Source organism: Peromyscus californicus, unplaced genomic scaffold, assembly GCF_007827085.1.
Source record: "Peromyscus californicus insignis strain IS unplaced genomic scaffold, ASM782708v3 Scaffold_17__1_contigs__length_78620276, whole genome shotgun sequence".
Classification (NCBI taxonomy): domain Eukaryota; kingdom Metazoa; phylum Chordata; class Mammalia; order Rodentia; family Cricetidae; genus Peromyscus; species Peromyscus californicus.
In genome coordinates, this window is record NW_026294469.1 from 27,826,176 (window position 1) to 27,840,157 (window position 13,982).

At 48.1% G+C, this 13,982-nt stretch overlaps 1 long non-coding RNA gene across 1 annotated transcript; it reads right to left on the minus strand.

The window, feature by feature from the left end:
- Positions 1-2,270: 2,270 nt before the first annotated feature.
- On the minus strand, positions 2,271-12,894 carry LOC128112752 (uncharacterized). Its single transcript, XR_008219143.1, has 2 exons — positions 2,653-12,894; positions 2,271-2,382 (listed from the first exon to the last, which is right to left on the minus strand). It is a non-coding gene; the product is annotated as an uncharacterized LOC128112752 (long non-coding RNA).
- Positions 12,895-13,982: the final 1,088 nt, after the last annotated feature.

The following is a 13,982-nucleotide window of genomic DNA, read 5'->3' on the forward strand; positions in this document are numbered from 1 at the left end:
CATGTGTCCCTGCAGGTCAGAAGAGGGCACCAGATCTCATTACAAGTGGTTGTGAGCCACCAAATGGTTGCTGGGAATTGAACTCAGAACCTCCAGAAGAGCAGTCAGAGCTCTTAACCGCTGAGCCATCTCTCCAGCCCCTGTTTTTGGATTTTTATGTGAGGTGCATGCTCTATTTCAGCTATCTCAAGGACAAATAATGGATTGGATGAGAAGGCTTTAGTTTGCCAGTGAAGTCATGGTTTCAGCCTAGGTGGCTTTTGGGCAAAGTGAAGAGGAACACTCTTTCATATGATCTCATTTTTCACTGAACACATTTTGAGTGTCCACTTCCTGTGCCGTTTTAAGGACATGAACCAATATTGTGTGGTTTACTGTTCAAAGGGGTTCCAGAAAACAGCATGCATGGATGAAGGTTATAGATGTGTGCAAAGACTCAGCAAACACAGAATCAAATCCGTCTCAGATATCCAGGTGCATATGCCGAGCCGGGAGAGGTTCCCCCCAGAACATGTAGAGAAGGTTGGGCTGGGTGAGATATATGCATAGGGAAGCAGTGTCAACCCCCAAAAGATGGCACTGTAGTCTAGTGCTACACTTCAAGTGACCTGAGGTGTCGTAGAGCACTGTCCTCTTGGCATGGCATGGCTGTTGTCCAACTATACTCTCAGCAGCTAAGAGAACATGAGATTCACACAAGACTGGGCCCGTTAACATCAGTAACAGAGGAGGAGGGTTTCACACAGCTCTGGCCCTCCCCAAGGATAAGTACATAGGCAGGTGCTGGTTGCTGGGAGAGAGGCTTTTCTTTAGTGGTGTAGCTGCCCATAAGTTGAAAGCGTTCCTGTACGTAAACCATTACCCAGGCTCCTGATTAAATTCATTGGCTTACCAAGCTAGACTTGGCTAAGACTGTTTCTTCAGTCTGTGGTTGGTGCCCTATCTGGGATGAACAGACATCTGTTCATTCTTCTCAGGAAAGGCCACACAACATGGGAAACTCCATTCTCCTCGGAACTGACCTTAACAGTTATAGGACAAAGATAGGTCTTAAGGGGTGTGGTCTATGTGGCTCTAACATTCAAATACTCCTATCCCATAATCTATAAGGCTTTTGGGGGAGTAGGGTGAGACAGCCTGGCTGTACTGGAACGCTCTAGGTAGACCAGGCTGGTCTCAAACTCAGAGATCGACTTGCCTCTGCCTCTTGAGTGTTGGGATTAAAGGTGTGCGCCACCACACCTGGTTTTAGGGGCTCTTAATGTCTCAAAGTGTCCTCCACTAGAACAGGTGCCTGCAAAAGTGAAGTCTCCCTGCTTGTCAGAAAGGACAGTACGGATTAGGTAAGGGACCCAAGAGGATGACTTCTAGATTTCCCCCAAGTTGGATCCTATTTTTCCAAGTTCAGTGAATATTGTTCCCAATTAGCCATCCTTTTGAATTACTAACTTCTAGCTTTTTCTTCTGACTCATGAAAAAAAAAAAAAGACTCTGATATTTGCCAGGCAAATGGTTTAAGTTGAATTCTTGGGAGGAGCTGGAGCCGTCAGGTCTGTAGAGATGTGCGTTTGGGTGAGATGAGTTGGACAAAGCCCCAATGTGTTTCTGCATCGGTTTCCTTATCTGTAAAACATACTTGTATCAAGGATGTAGTAATTATTCTTATTTTCTGTGTAGGAAATCCAAAGCTCTAAAAAGTTAATTTGTTCAGGCATTCCCTTTGGAAACTCGTCAAGATTCAGGCTGATTCCCGAGTTGGAGTTTGTAATTGCTGATGGATCACTATTGGGGTGGAAGAGTACAGGATGGAGGGGGAGATACACCATCATATTAATATTGATGTCCACTATTAGATGTTCCCCGGTACCCAATGTGTCAAAAGGAAACTGCATGTTAGTACGAAAGAAAAGGAACGCAGTATTGAAGGTTAGCAGGAAGCACAAGGAAGTCAGCCAGTCTACCCCCTCTTCCTCCCTTCCTCCCTCTCCCTCTCTCCCTGCCTCTGGAAGGCTCGAAGAGGCAGAATCGCCACGTTAGCGCAGGTCTGCAGCGCCCACCCCCATCGAGGACGCCCAGCACCCCCTCTGCAGGCCGCCACCGCATCTCCCTGCCCCCCAGCAGCCTCGGCTTGGAAGAGGAAGGAGGACTGCAGCGGTTGCCACGCTTTATGCTTCTCCAGAGCTTCGAAGCAAGATTTCCCCAAAAAGCCATATTAAATAAATAAAAGGAAATTCAGCAGATGGGAACATGAATCAATGAAAACTCCCATATGAGTGCGAAGATTTATGTCAAAAAACAAAACATCAACATCTGGGAGCTGCCATCTCCTCTTGGTTGTTCGTTTAGAATGGATTCTTGGTGTCGTTTTCTCCATCTTTCAGGCTGTGAGAGAAAGCAGGGGGAAAAAAAAAAGAATAGAAACCCATTTTAAAATAGTCGCTTTAAATCAAAAACGAAAGCCCGCTTCCCACCGCACCCCCTACGCCCCAGGACAGAGGGGATGTGATGCAGGCGACCGGGCTGTGGGCTAGCTCCGGCAGCCTGGGACCGAGAGCCCCCTGCCGGACGCCGCGGGGCGACCCCGCCACCGGACCGGGGCAGCTCGCGGCTGCAGCCCGCACAGCGGCGGCGACAGCGCGCGTGCACACGCACTAGCGTCCTCCGCACTGCGGTCGCGTCCCACGCGGGTGGAAGTCCAGGTCGGCGATTCTGTGACAGCTTCTCCAGGTCAACCCCGCAGCCAGGGAGCTCATGCCTGACCTGCCGGGGCCAGGGCTGCTGAGGAGTGCGGTCGAGATGTTCATTTAGCTCTTTGGCTGGACCACCCAAGGGTTAGGAGAGAAGGTGCTGGGTCCCCGATGTCTGGATTCAAATCCTAGCTACTACAGCCTGCTGATCGCCTTTGAGCAGATTTACCTTACTGAGGCAGCGTGGGAATAACGGTAACAGGCTCCTAGAGGACTGTGGGTGGTAAACGACAAAAGCACACAAGGTGCTTAGCACAGTATACATATACACAAAATTGAATAAATGTGAGCTATTATCATTAGGACAGAGGCGTACATCTCTCCTTGTGGATCTGCAGGATGCAGCTCTGCAGCCTTGTAGAGGTCTTGACCCATCCCATCGCTCGGCTACAGCTGTGCTAACCTTATCTTTTGCCCAACAGCCCGGTTCCCTTCTGCCTGAGGCCTTCTGTGGAAGGTTCTTTTTCATCTTCTGCTTCAATACAGCCTACCCTTCACATCACCCAGGAAACTCTTACTGCCTCCCCCGTTCCCAAAATGTGCTCTGTTCTAGCCTGGGCTTCTCCTTCCTTGCAAGGTTCCTGGATGAAATGTATCCTTAACTTGGTTATATGCTTAATGTCCATAAATCTGGTATTTTGCTCCATAATGTCAGTAGCCCAATCTATTGTGGTCCTTGCAGTATTCTTGGCCCCCAGGCCAAGCCAGTGACAATAGATTCTTGAAGTGCAGTAAAAGACCAGAGTGGAAGGTGGGCCACTAAAACCAGATGGAATTCTGAGGACAGGATGACTCCTCTCCAACCACTCCCCTTCTATCTCTCTCCTCCTCCCTCCTCTCCCCCCTCCTCCCAACTCCTCTTCCTCCACCTCCTCTTCTTCAGACAGGGTCTCACTGCGTAAACCAGGCTAGCCTAGAATTTACAGAGAGCTGCCTGCCTCTGCCTCCAGAGTGCTGGAATGAAATGCGCACACCACTATTCCTGGCTTCTTTTTCTTCGCTGCCTGTGTGTATGTGCACCATGTGGGAGTCTGGTGCCCCTGGGGGCCAGAAGAATGTGTCAGATACCCTGGAGTTGTGAAGTTGTGGGAGCTTGGAACCAAATCCAGGTCTTCTGCAAAGGCAGCTCGTACTCCGAACTGCCGAGCCACTCCAGTCTCCGTCTTCTGGGTCTTCTTTTACGGCCTCACCAACTCCTTCCCACAGTGAATTCATATTCCTATTGTCCAACAGGCCAGGCCCTGTGCTGGGCACCAAGAACACAGACACATGCAATGTTATCTTGGACCTAGTGGTGCCCTGGCCTAAAGGTGGAGATGGACATGTGAACACAGGGCAACACAGATGGGAGGGAGAGAGACAGCAGAGTGCTGAGGCAGGGGGCTAGCTGTTCCATAGGAACAGGGCGGGGACCGGAGAGATGCTTAGCAGCTGGGAGCACCGGCTGCTCTTCCAGAGGAATTCAACTCCCAGCATGCACATGGCAGCTCACGACTGTCCAGGAGATCTGACACCTTCACACCAACGTACATAAAATAAATACAATTTAAAAAGAGAGAAAGAACAAGAACAGGGCCCTCGGCTCCAGGAGGCAGAGGTGGACCAAGCTGAGTGCCTTCTCTGCATTATCATAGCAAAGCTCAGGGCCAATATGAAGGTCTATCATTAGCCCTGCTGCACAGATGAAGCATAACGGAGTTAAGTCGCCCAGGGCCACAAAGATAGTAATGGCAGCAGAGGGATTGAAATGGGCGGGTTCTGACTCAGAGCCAGAGCTGTGAACTACTTAGCCATGCTGCCTGGGAGCAAACAGCTGTGAGGCTGCTCCACCCCCAGTTCTGTGCCGGTAGGAGTGGGAGCTGCAGTCCAGAGGCAGGGGAGCCACCACCCAGGAGCAGGAGGGGAGAGCACGGTTGTTGGACCCAAGGAAGCCAGACACCCTGCTCCCACATAGAGCCTAATGAGAAATGCTCTCAAGGGTGCAGAGAGGACCTACAAGTGCTCAGCAGAATCGGGAGCACCTCTGGCTTCTGGCTGCCAGCCCTTGGGGAAGGCCCCAGTCTGAGCCTGGCACACTGCCCTGAGGGTGCTGCTCTCACCTCTCACCTCCTGCAGGCGCTGCAGATCTTGCTACATCTCTCAGCATCCCCAGCTTGTTAAAGACTGGATTCGCATCCTCTATGCTGCTCTTCAACGGCAGCCACACCTAGATCCACAGGCTTTGGGAGCAGGGAGGGAATCCTGCTTCAGGGTCTTCTGAGCTGAGGCCTGGCTCAAGCCAGACAGGGGTTTCTTCAAGGAGCTGATGAGATCACCCAGCTTTTTCAAATTTCCCCATCCCCCAGCACTCCGAAGCCTGCATCCTCCTCCATATCTGAAATTCCTTTATTTCCTTAAATCACATTTATTGTGTGAGTGTGCACACCATAACACATGCAGCAAGGTCAGAGGGTAGCTTGTAGGAGTAGCTTCTCTCTTTCTACCTCGTGGGTCCCAGGGATAGAATCCTGCTTGTAAGGTTTGGTGGCAAGAGTTTTTACCTGCTGAGCCCTCTTGCCAGCCTTTATTTCTTACTTTAAAAAGAAATATTTTAGGGGCTGGAGAGATGGCTCAGTGGTTGAGAGCACCAGCTGCTCTTCCAGAGGATCGAGATTCAATTCCCAACACCCACATATCAACTCACAGCTGTCTATAGCTCCAGTTCCAGGGGGGTCCAAAGCCCTCACACAGACACACATGCAGGCAAAACACCAATGTACATAAAATAAAAACAAATCATTAAAAAATTTTACATAGATTTATTTTATGTATATGAGTATTTTGCCCTTACGTATGTCTATGTGCCAGAGTGTTACGGATGATTGTGAGCCACCATGTGGGTGCTGGGAACTGAACCTGGGTCCTCTGTAGAAATGAGTGCTCTTAACTGCTGAGCCATCTTTCCAGCCCTCCTCCCCTCTTAAAATTAAGATAGAGTCTCATGTAGCCAGTCTAGCCTTGAATTTGCTATGTAGTGGAGGACAAGATGGAACTTGGGACCCTCATGCCTCCACCTCCCAAGTGCTTGCGTCACAGGTATGAGATACCTCACTCAGTTTTATTCAGTGCTGAGGAGTGAACTCAGCTTTGTGCATGCTACCAAGCATTCTACCAGTTGAGCCACATGCCCAGCCTCAGGTATCTGGAGAACTCTGAAAGGTGGATCTGAGGTTGCAGCAGAACTTCTAACCGAAGTAGCTAGAAGGTGGGCTCGGACTGACAGGCAGGAAAGAGAACAATGGCAAGACTGACCCTTGTCACCATTCACTGAGGCCTTCCTGTGTGCCAATCACTGTACTAAGGACCCCATTTCACAGAAACAAAGGCAGCGGAGGAAAGCTAACAAGGTGGGGACATCTCAGGGGAAGTTGGACAGACACATTCAAGCACCTGATGCAAGAGGGTGATTTCTGCACGACCTGGGGATCAGCTAGGTGTGGGAGTGTCTGACACCTTTGGGGTGTCTGTACAGATCACAAGAAACCCATAAGGCAGTCTGTGGAGGGGCTCACTCGGTTGGCTCCTGAACCCACATTTTTTATCTTTCTTAGGCTCCGGCTATTGGTACTCCTTAGGTCCCCACCCCCACCCCTCCAGATTCTGATGCAACAGATGCTAGCTTCGGTGAGTTTTCAGTATTTACAATGACAGTCCAAACTAACATGAGGAGGACTGGAGAAGGGAGCTGATCCAATCTGGAGTTCAAGGCTGCTTTCCTGGATCACTTGGAGAAACACAGAAATAGGGAAGCGGGATGGTGAGTCTTTGTAGGTAAGATTGAAGGAGTAATGTGGCCAACCCAGTCAAATACTCTGGGTCCAAATGTACCCTGGCGGCTAATGAGATGGGCTCTGAGGGCCCTAGTGCCCAGTGCAGCAGACAGACAGAGATGGAAGTGGATGACAAGGCTGAAGTCAGGGATTCCTACAGAAACAAGAGGCAGCATTCGTGTTGAGAAATGTGGGGGTGGAGACAAAGAAACAGACTGATAACTGAAGAAGCAGGAGGACCAGCTAAAAGACTTGACCAAGATAGGAAAGACCCGTGCACATTTCATTGGCAGAAAGCAAAGACTCAGTGAAGAGATGAAGGCTTTGATATGAGGATCAGGATACTTACAGTGGCAAGGTTGTAGAAGAGACAGGAGAGGGATGGGACTAAGAACAAACAGTTGGGCTTAGAACAAAGGAGAAGCTCAAACTTCTCCAACTGGGTCTGGGTTCTTGTCACGTCCTCCAAGTCACAACTGTGCCCTGTATTTATTTGTATGGTGTGTGACTAATGTCCAGGTATGTTCACAGTGGCTCTCAAGTTCTCTTCTCCTCCTCCTCCTCCATCATCATCATATGTAGTCCCCACTCACTGATCACCATCATCATCACCGTCACATGTAGTCACCACTCATTGATCATCATTATCATCACCATGATATGTAGTCCCCATCATTGATGGTCATCATCATCACTGTCACATGGAGTCCCCACTCATTGATGGTCATAATCATCATCATCACCATCATATGTAGTCCCCAGTCATTGATGGTCATCATCATCACTGTCACATGGAGTCCCCACTCACTGATCATCATCACTGACACATGGAGTCCCCACTCATTGATGGTCATCATCCTCACTGTCACATGGAGTCCCCACTCACTGATCATCATCCTCACCGTCACATGGAGTCCCCACTCATTGTGTTTTCTCATAAGGGTACTACTTTCCTTAGTCCCATGATGCAGATAAGAGAACTAAGGGAAAGGATAATAATTAACCTGTCCAAGATAACCAGGCAGTCAGTGGGAGCACTGTGTTGATGTCACACAACTCCTGCTCTTCTGCGCTGCTTCCTGACACTTCAAAGAGTTGAAAATGGCCGCCCCCAGGGAGCCGGACTGGAGGGTAGGGAGCATGTAGCAGAGGTCTGCTGCATTTTGATATAACCCTTTAGTACTATTTGACTTTTTACTAGAGTAGAAACTCTTTTAACGACCTTCTTTGCCCTCTTCTACATTACCTTTTCATTGGTAATGAAAAGATAATTTCAATTTCATATATCTTTTTATCTGAGAGGTCAATGGCATGCTCCTTGCTCCTTGCCAGCAGGTTCTTCCTCAGCACACTTCACACCCAAGTATAAATTGTTTAACCACCTGACCAACCCCATGTCCAGGTTCCTACCAGGCAGCAGGTTTCTGACAAAATGTTCTTTTAAAAATAAATGAAACAAAACAAAACATTTGTAAAAAGGAGTTTGCATTAGAAAAAAAATCCACCTAGTAAAAAGCAAAAAGAACTAATACCAATGTTGAGGTAATGACTCAGCCTTCTCAGTGACAAATGTGAGGTTGCTGGCTGAGAAAGGACAGGGTGACAATGAGGACTTGACCTCTTTCCTGGACCCAATCGATCCCACACAGCGGGTACACGGGTGTGCGTGTGTGTGTGCGTGTGTGTGCGCGCGTGCGTGCGTGTGTGTGCGCGCGCACACGCGCGCCCCTAGTCCTTACCATACTTTTTTTTTTTTTTCTTGAGATAGGGTCTCATGCCTCCTAAGCTGACCTCCAATCTGCTATGTATCTGAAATTGACCTTGAATTTCTGATCCTCTTGATTCCACTTCCCTAGGGCTGGGACTCCAGGCATGAACCACCATGCCTTGTTTATGAAGTCCTGGGGGAACTGAGCACAGGTCTTAATGCATTCTAGGCAAGCACTCTTCCAATTGAGCTACATTCCCTCACCCCAGCTCTATCTCTGGCCCTTCTTCACTCAGTTTCGAAAGAAGTCAACCCATGCAGACTGGATACATGGTTTAGTGGGTAAGAGAGTTTGCTGTGCTGGCATGAGGACCTGAGTTCAGACCTCCAGCACCCATGTACATAGCTGTGCATGGCTATGCATGCATGTAACAGTTCCAATGTGGGGATGGTGACAGAGACAAGCAGATCCTGCTTGCTTGTTGGCCAGCCAGCCTACCCAAACGGGAAGCTTCTGGGTTAGTGAAAGACCCCGTCTTACAGGAATAAGGTAGAGTGTGATAAAGGAAGACACTCCATGTCATTCTATGGCCTCTGAATGCATGTGCCTGGGAACACATACCCACCTGCATGCATACATACAGCAGGAGGAGGAGGAGGAAGAGAAGAAAGCAGGAAAAGAAGAAAAAAAAGAGGAGGAAAGCTGTTATTGTTGTAATTGTCATCTATATGGAGCTCCTGCACAGTCCCTACTGTAGATCCTGCGAGTCTCCAAAGAACCACACTTTCCCAGTCACGCTCTGGGGTCTCCCCTCCCACACTAATTTGGGGCTGGCCTCCCAACTTGCTTTAACCAACAGAGCGCAGAAGGGAAACAGTGCAGGTTCCAGGCCTCATTTTTGAGGGGCCTGGCAGGTCTACTCTTAGACACTCTGAGCCACTGTGTAAGAAGCTCAGCTGCCCAGATGGGGAGGCCGCGTGGAGTCGAGAGGCCCTGAGACTACATGCAGAAGACGCCCAGCCTTTCGGTGGCTCCGGTTGTCTTCATGACTTCTGTTCCAGCTGCCATCTAACTACAACCTCATGAGACTTCAAGTGAGAGCAGCAGTATTGCCCAGCTGAGTCCCACCCATTTACAGAACCAAAGGAAATAATGACAGTTTTAAGCCACCAAGATCTGGAGTGTTTGCTATGCTGCAATAAATAACTAAATGCCATTCTGTATTTTAATTGCCTACTGGCTTTGTTCGCCCTACTACATCACTTCCTCAGTGAGGGCAGGGTTTTGTTATAATTCTTCTTTATTCTTGGGGATTTCATACATATATACAATGAAATATGATTGCGTACACTTATACATACACACCCCCACTTCCCTCTCCAACTTCCTCTGGATCTCTCCAACACATCTCCTTCTCAACTTCAAGTCTTCCTTTTCCTTTGATAGCACATAAAGTTATATCAGCTGCCCATATGTGCGTGGATGTGGGGCCATCCCCTGGAGCGTGGGAAACCCGCCCGCCAGCAGCCACATCCTCAAACAACAATTTTCCCTCTCCCAGAAGATATCAACTGCCAACAGCTCCTTAAATATGGGGTGGGGCCTGGAGAGCACCTCTCAACAGTATCAGAATTTTAGCTGGCTTGATTTTGTGCAGGGAACCACAACTGCCGTGAGTTCACAAGTGAGAGCCATGCCATGTCCTGAAGACAGCTTTCACAGCACCCCTCCTCACCCTCTAGCTCTTATATTCTGCCTCCTCTTCGAAAGTCTTCCTTAAGTCTTGGAGGTTGGAAGATGATCATTATTTAGGGCTGAGCGCTCAGTCACTTCTCAGCACTTGGGTCCGTTTTTATCTCTGCACTGACTGCTGCCCACTGCAAAAACAAGCTGCTTTGACCTGTTTTGCTGTTTTGAGTCAGGATCTCGTAGGCTGCCTATATCACACTATGTAGACTATGCTGCCCTCAAACTCATGACAATCCTCCTCCCTCAGCCTCCTGAGTACTGGGATTATAGGCATATGCCACTATACTGGGCCACATCCATTTTTTTTAAAAGTTGTTAAGTACTCTAGGCATTCTCTAACACTGAATAAACTCTCATAAACTTGACTAGTATAAATTTAAAATGTCTCCAAAAATAAAGGCAACAACCAATGTCTACCCTACCCCTGTTGTAAGAACACATTAGCTTGAATACACATCACAAGAAGTGATTTACTAGGTACCTAGACAATAGGTTCTTAATGAAAACAGCTGGCCTTTGTAAAAGGATTGAATCAACTTGACTTTGGGCCATAATCCAAAAACAGACTGTGACAGCCAAGAAGAAAATGGCTGATGGCTTCAGGCCTTGGCATCTCTAGTAAAGACAAAAGTCAGTATCATCCCAACAGTGTTACCGTGGTTTGCCCTAACAACAGAATGGATGGGAGGATTCCAGTTACCTCCACACTACCTCTCATTCAAGTAGTCTCTGTATATTCCCAAGATTCTGGGGGAAAATGTTCCTTCTTTCCTCTTCCTCCTTGACAGTGTCTTACGAGGCATCTGATTGGTTCTGAACTCACGATCCATTGGCTTCAATCAACCACATGCTAGGATGATGGGTGTGTGCCACCACCCCCGGCGATAATGCCATTTTGTGTATGGGGGCAGATACCTTATTCTCTCTTTCAAACCCCTTTAACTAACTTCAAACAGGCCAGGACCTCAATGAATGTACGTGGAATGAACACATTTTTGCTCAAATCAGTCATCCCATGATAAGGGTCTGGTGCTTTTGGCTATGTGCAGTTAAGAGACATTGTGGAAATATATTTTGTGGGCTGACAGCATGTGTTAAGCCCCATGTGGGACACAAAATGGGAAGATGCCACCCCTCCCCTGAGGGACGGAACTGGGTACACTTACACAGACGAGATAATTAAATAACAGGACAACATATAATCACTGCTAAACTGTGCAGTAAAAATTAAGCACTACAGGGATTGGGAAAAGCAGAGAATTAAGTGGCGAGGGCTCCACCAGTTAGGGAGTCTTCACTGCGGCCCTGAGATCAGGCTGAGCCTTGAGGAAGAAAGCCAACTGCAGACAGGCTGAGAGGAAAGAGGGCCCAGAAGTCCCCGGAGGAACAGAGCCAACCCAGCACACTTGAGGTTTTATTTCAGGCAGCACATGGGCTATGAAAGGTGGCTGTCCCTACTCCCCACGCGAGAACACTTCTGAACAGTTCCCCGTATGCAGGCTCCTGGAGCTTATGTGGATTCCTCTGCTTGCAACGTCCTTCCCCTTCTCTATCTGATAAACTTCCTTGTGTTTTTAAAGCCCAATTCAAAATGCAAACCACATGGATGAATCCTTCCATGATATATTCCCTACCCACTGCTCATGCTTCTATTAAAATATAATTTACAGTTCCCTGCTTACCTCCTCCACTACTATAATTAATACTAATTTATATTTCTTGTACCAGAACCTATACTAAACACATATGTTGTTTTGAATCTCACAATTACGTGAGGTATTGTTTTCCCTATTTTACAGACAACAGGCTAAGTGTGCTTAAAAACCCTGCAAAGTAGCACAGGCCTTTAATCCCAGAGGCAGGCAGATCTCTGAGTTTGAGGACAGCCTGGTCTACAGAGCAAGTTCCAGGCCAGCCAGGGCTACACAGAGAAATACTGTCTCAAAAAAAAAAAAATCAATAATAGTAATAATAATAAAATTAGCAAATGTTGCCGGGCAGTAGTGGCCCACGCCTTTAATCCCAGCACTCGGGAGGCAGAGCCAGGTGCCTGGCTCTGAGTTCAAGGCCAGCCTGGGCTACAGAGCAAGATCCAGGACAGGCACCAAAAACTACACAGAGAAACCCTATTTCGAAAAACAAAAAAAAAAAAAAAAAAAGCAAGAAATGTTAAATTTTCTACAGAGTGAGTTCTAGGACAGCCAGGGCTACACAGAAAAATCCTGTCTTGAAAAATCAAAACCAAAACCAAACAAAAAACACCCTGCAAAAGACCACAAAGTTAGAAAATCAGAAAGCTGGTATTCAAAGCATTATTTGTGGAACTACAGCCCATTTGCTTTTTGTCAGTGCTAGAGATTGAACTTGGCCTCGTGCAGGACAGGCCTGGCATCAGACACGGAGTCCTAAGTTCAGCCCTACTGACTTCGTTCTTGCTCTTTCTGAGGCAAAGTCTCACTCTATAGCCCAGAAGAGCCCAGACCTCATTATATCTTGAATCTGTGATCCTCCTACCTCAGCCCCCAGTACTAGAACTACAGGCCTATGTCCCCAGGCCTATCTCAGAGTCTACTCCTTTTTTATTTATTTATTGAAACCAGACCTCATGTAGCCCAGGCTGGCCTAGACCTATGTAACTGAGGATGCCCTTGAACTACTGATCCTCCTGCCTCCACTTCTAAAGCCTTAATGTCACCTACTCCAGTCTACTCTTAATGTACTGGAGCCATGTATTTTTGGAGGCCACAAATGCTCTTTATCAATCTGTCTTCTCAGATCCTAGAATGGTGGCTGGCATATGGCTGGAGATCGTTTAACAGATAAACACAACTTTCCTACCACATGCCTGGGTCTAATCGTAGGTACACCCAGTACTCTTATCCCAGAGACTTCCACCCACCTAAAAGTCACATATTTGGGGGAAGGAGGAAGGAAGTCTGAACACCCCCCCCCCAATAGAACTCCAGAGCAGTGAAAGTGGGACCAGTTTACAAAAAAACTAACACTGGCTGAAACTGAACTGGAAGGCTCTGACTGACCAGGGCCTGTGAATCCTTAAGTATTTTGAAAGGAGCAGCTACTCAAAAGCCTCAGCCTGTCACATGAGGAAAAAAGTAGGGCCGATTGCTCCAGCTGACCCGATCCTTGCACAGGGGACCAGACGACAGTGTATCAGCAGTGAGGGGACAGGAAAACAGCACCACGCTGTTACCTTCAGCAGCCTGAGCTCTCCTAATGTTAGGGACTTTGACCAGTCCAAACCAGGATTCCTGGCTTAGAGGATGAAAAGAATTTCAGGACTAGCCACTATGATGAAGAGGATCTGGGATTGTATTAAAGATAACTTTAACATGGGCATAAGCATGAGGCTTAGAAGGCGCACAGGGAAACACAGAAAGGCAATACCCAAGTATGGACTCCTCGAGGGGGACTCGCAATTCTCTTCGTATTAGCCATATATATCTTTGGTGGTTAAATTACATCTCAAAAGGTTGCGACGAACCACCCCACTTCTCTCTCTTTTGTTAAGTGAATTTATAGGGTGGTTCCTTGGATGGAATTACAACCTGATAAAGTAAAATCAGATGCCAACTGGGGTTGCGCAAGAGGTTTAGTACATGTCCTTTGCCTGTAAACTGGGTTTCTGGCGAGATTACTAGAGAAACAACTGCTTATGGCTGAGAAGGGAGAAAAGGGGCCTTTAACAACTGTTAGCTGCGCTGTGCTGGAATTCCTGCCCGGTCGCTGGCGAGGATTTCCTTTGCCTTTTCAATCCTGCCTCAGAAAGCGACCAGCCTAAAGGTAAAGAGATAAAACCGGGCTAGAAGCTGGAGGCAAACCCTGCCCTGGTTACTTCGGTCCACCGACCAGCCGCCACTCGCATCCGCGCACCTCCGCGGCTCCTGCGATGGCGACAGAGGACACCTCGGCCCTGGCCCCACATCACGTCCTTGTCGATCTCACCTCGC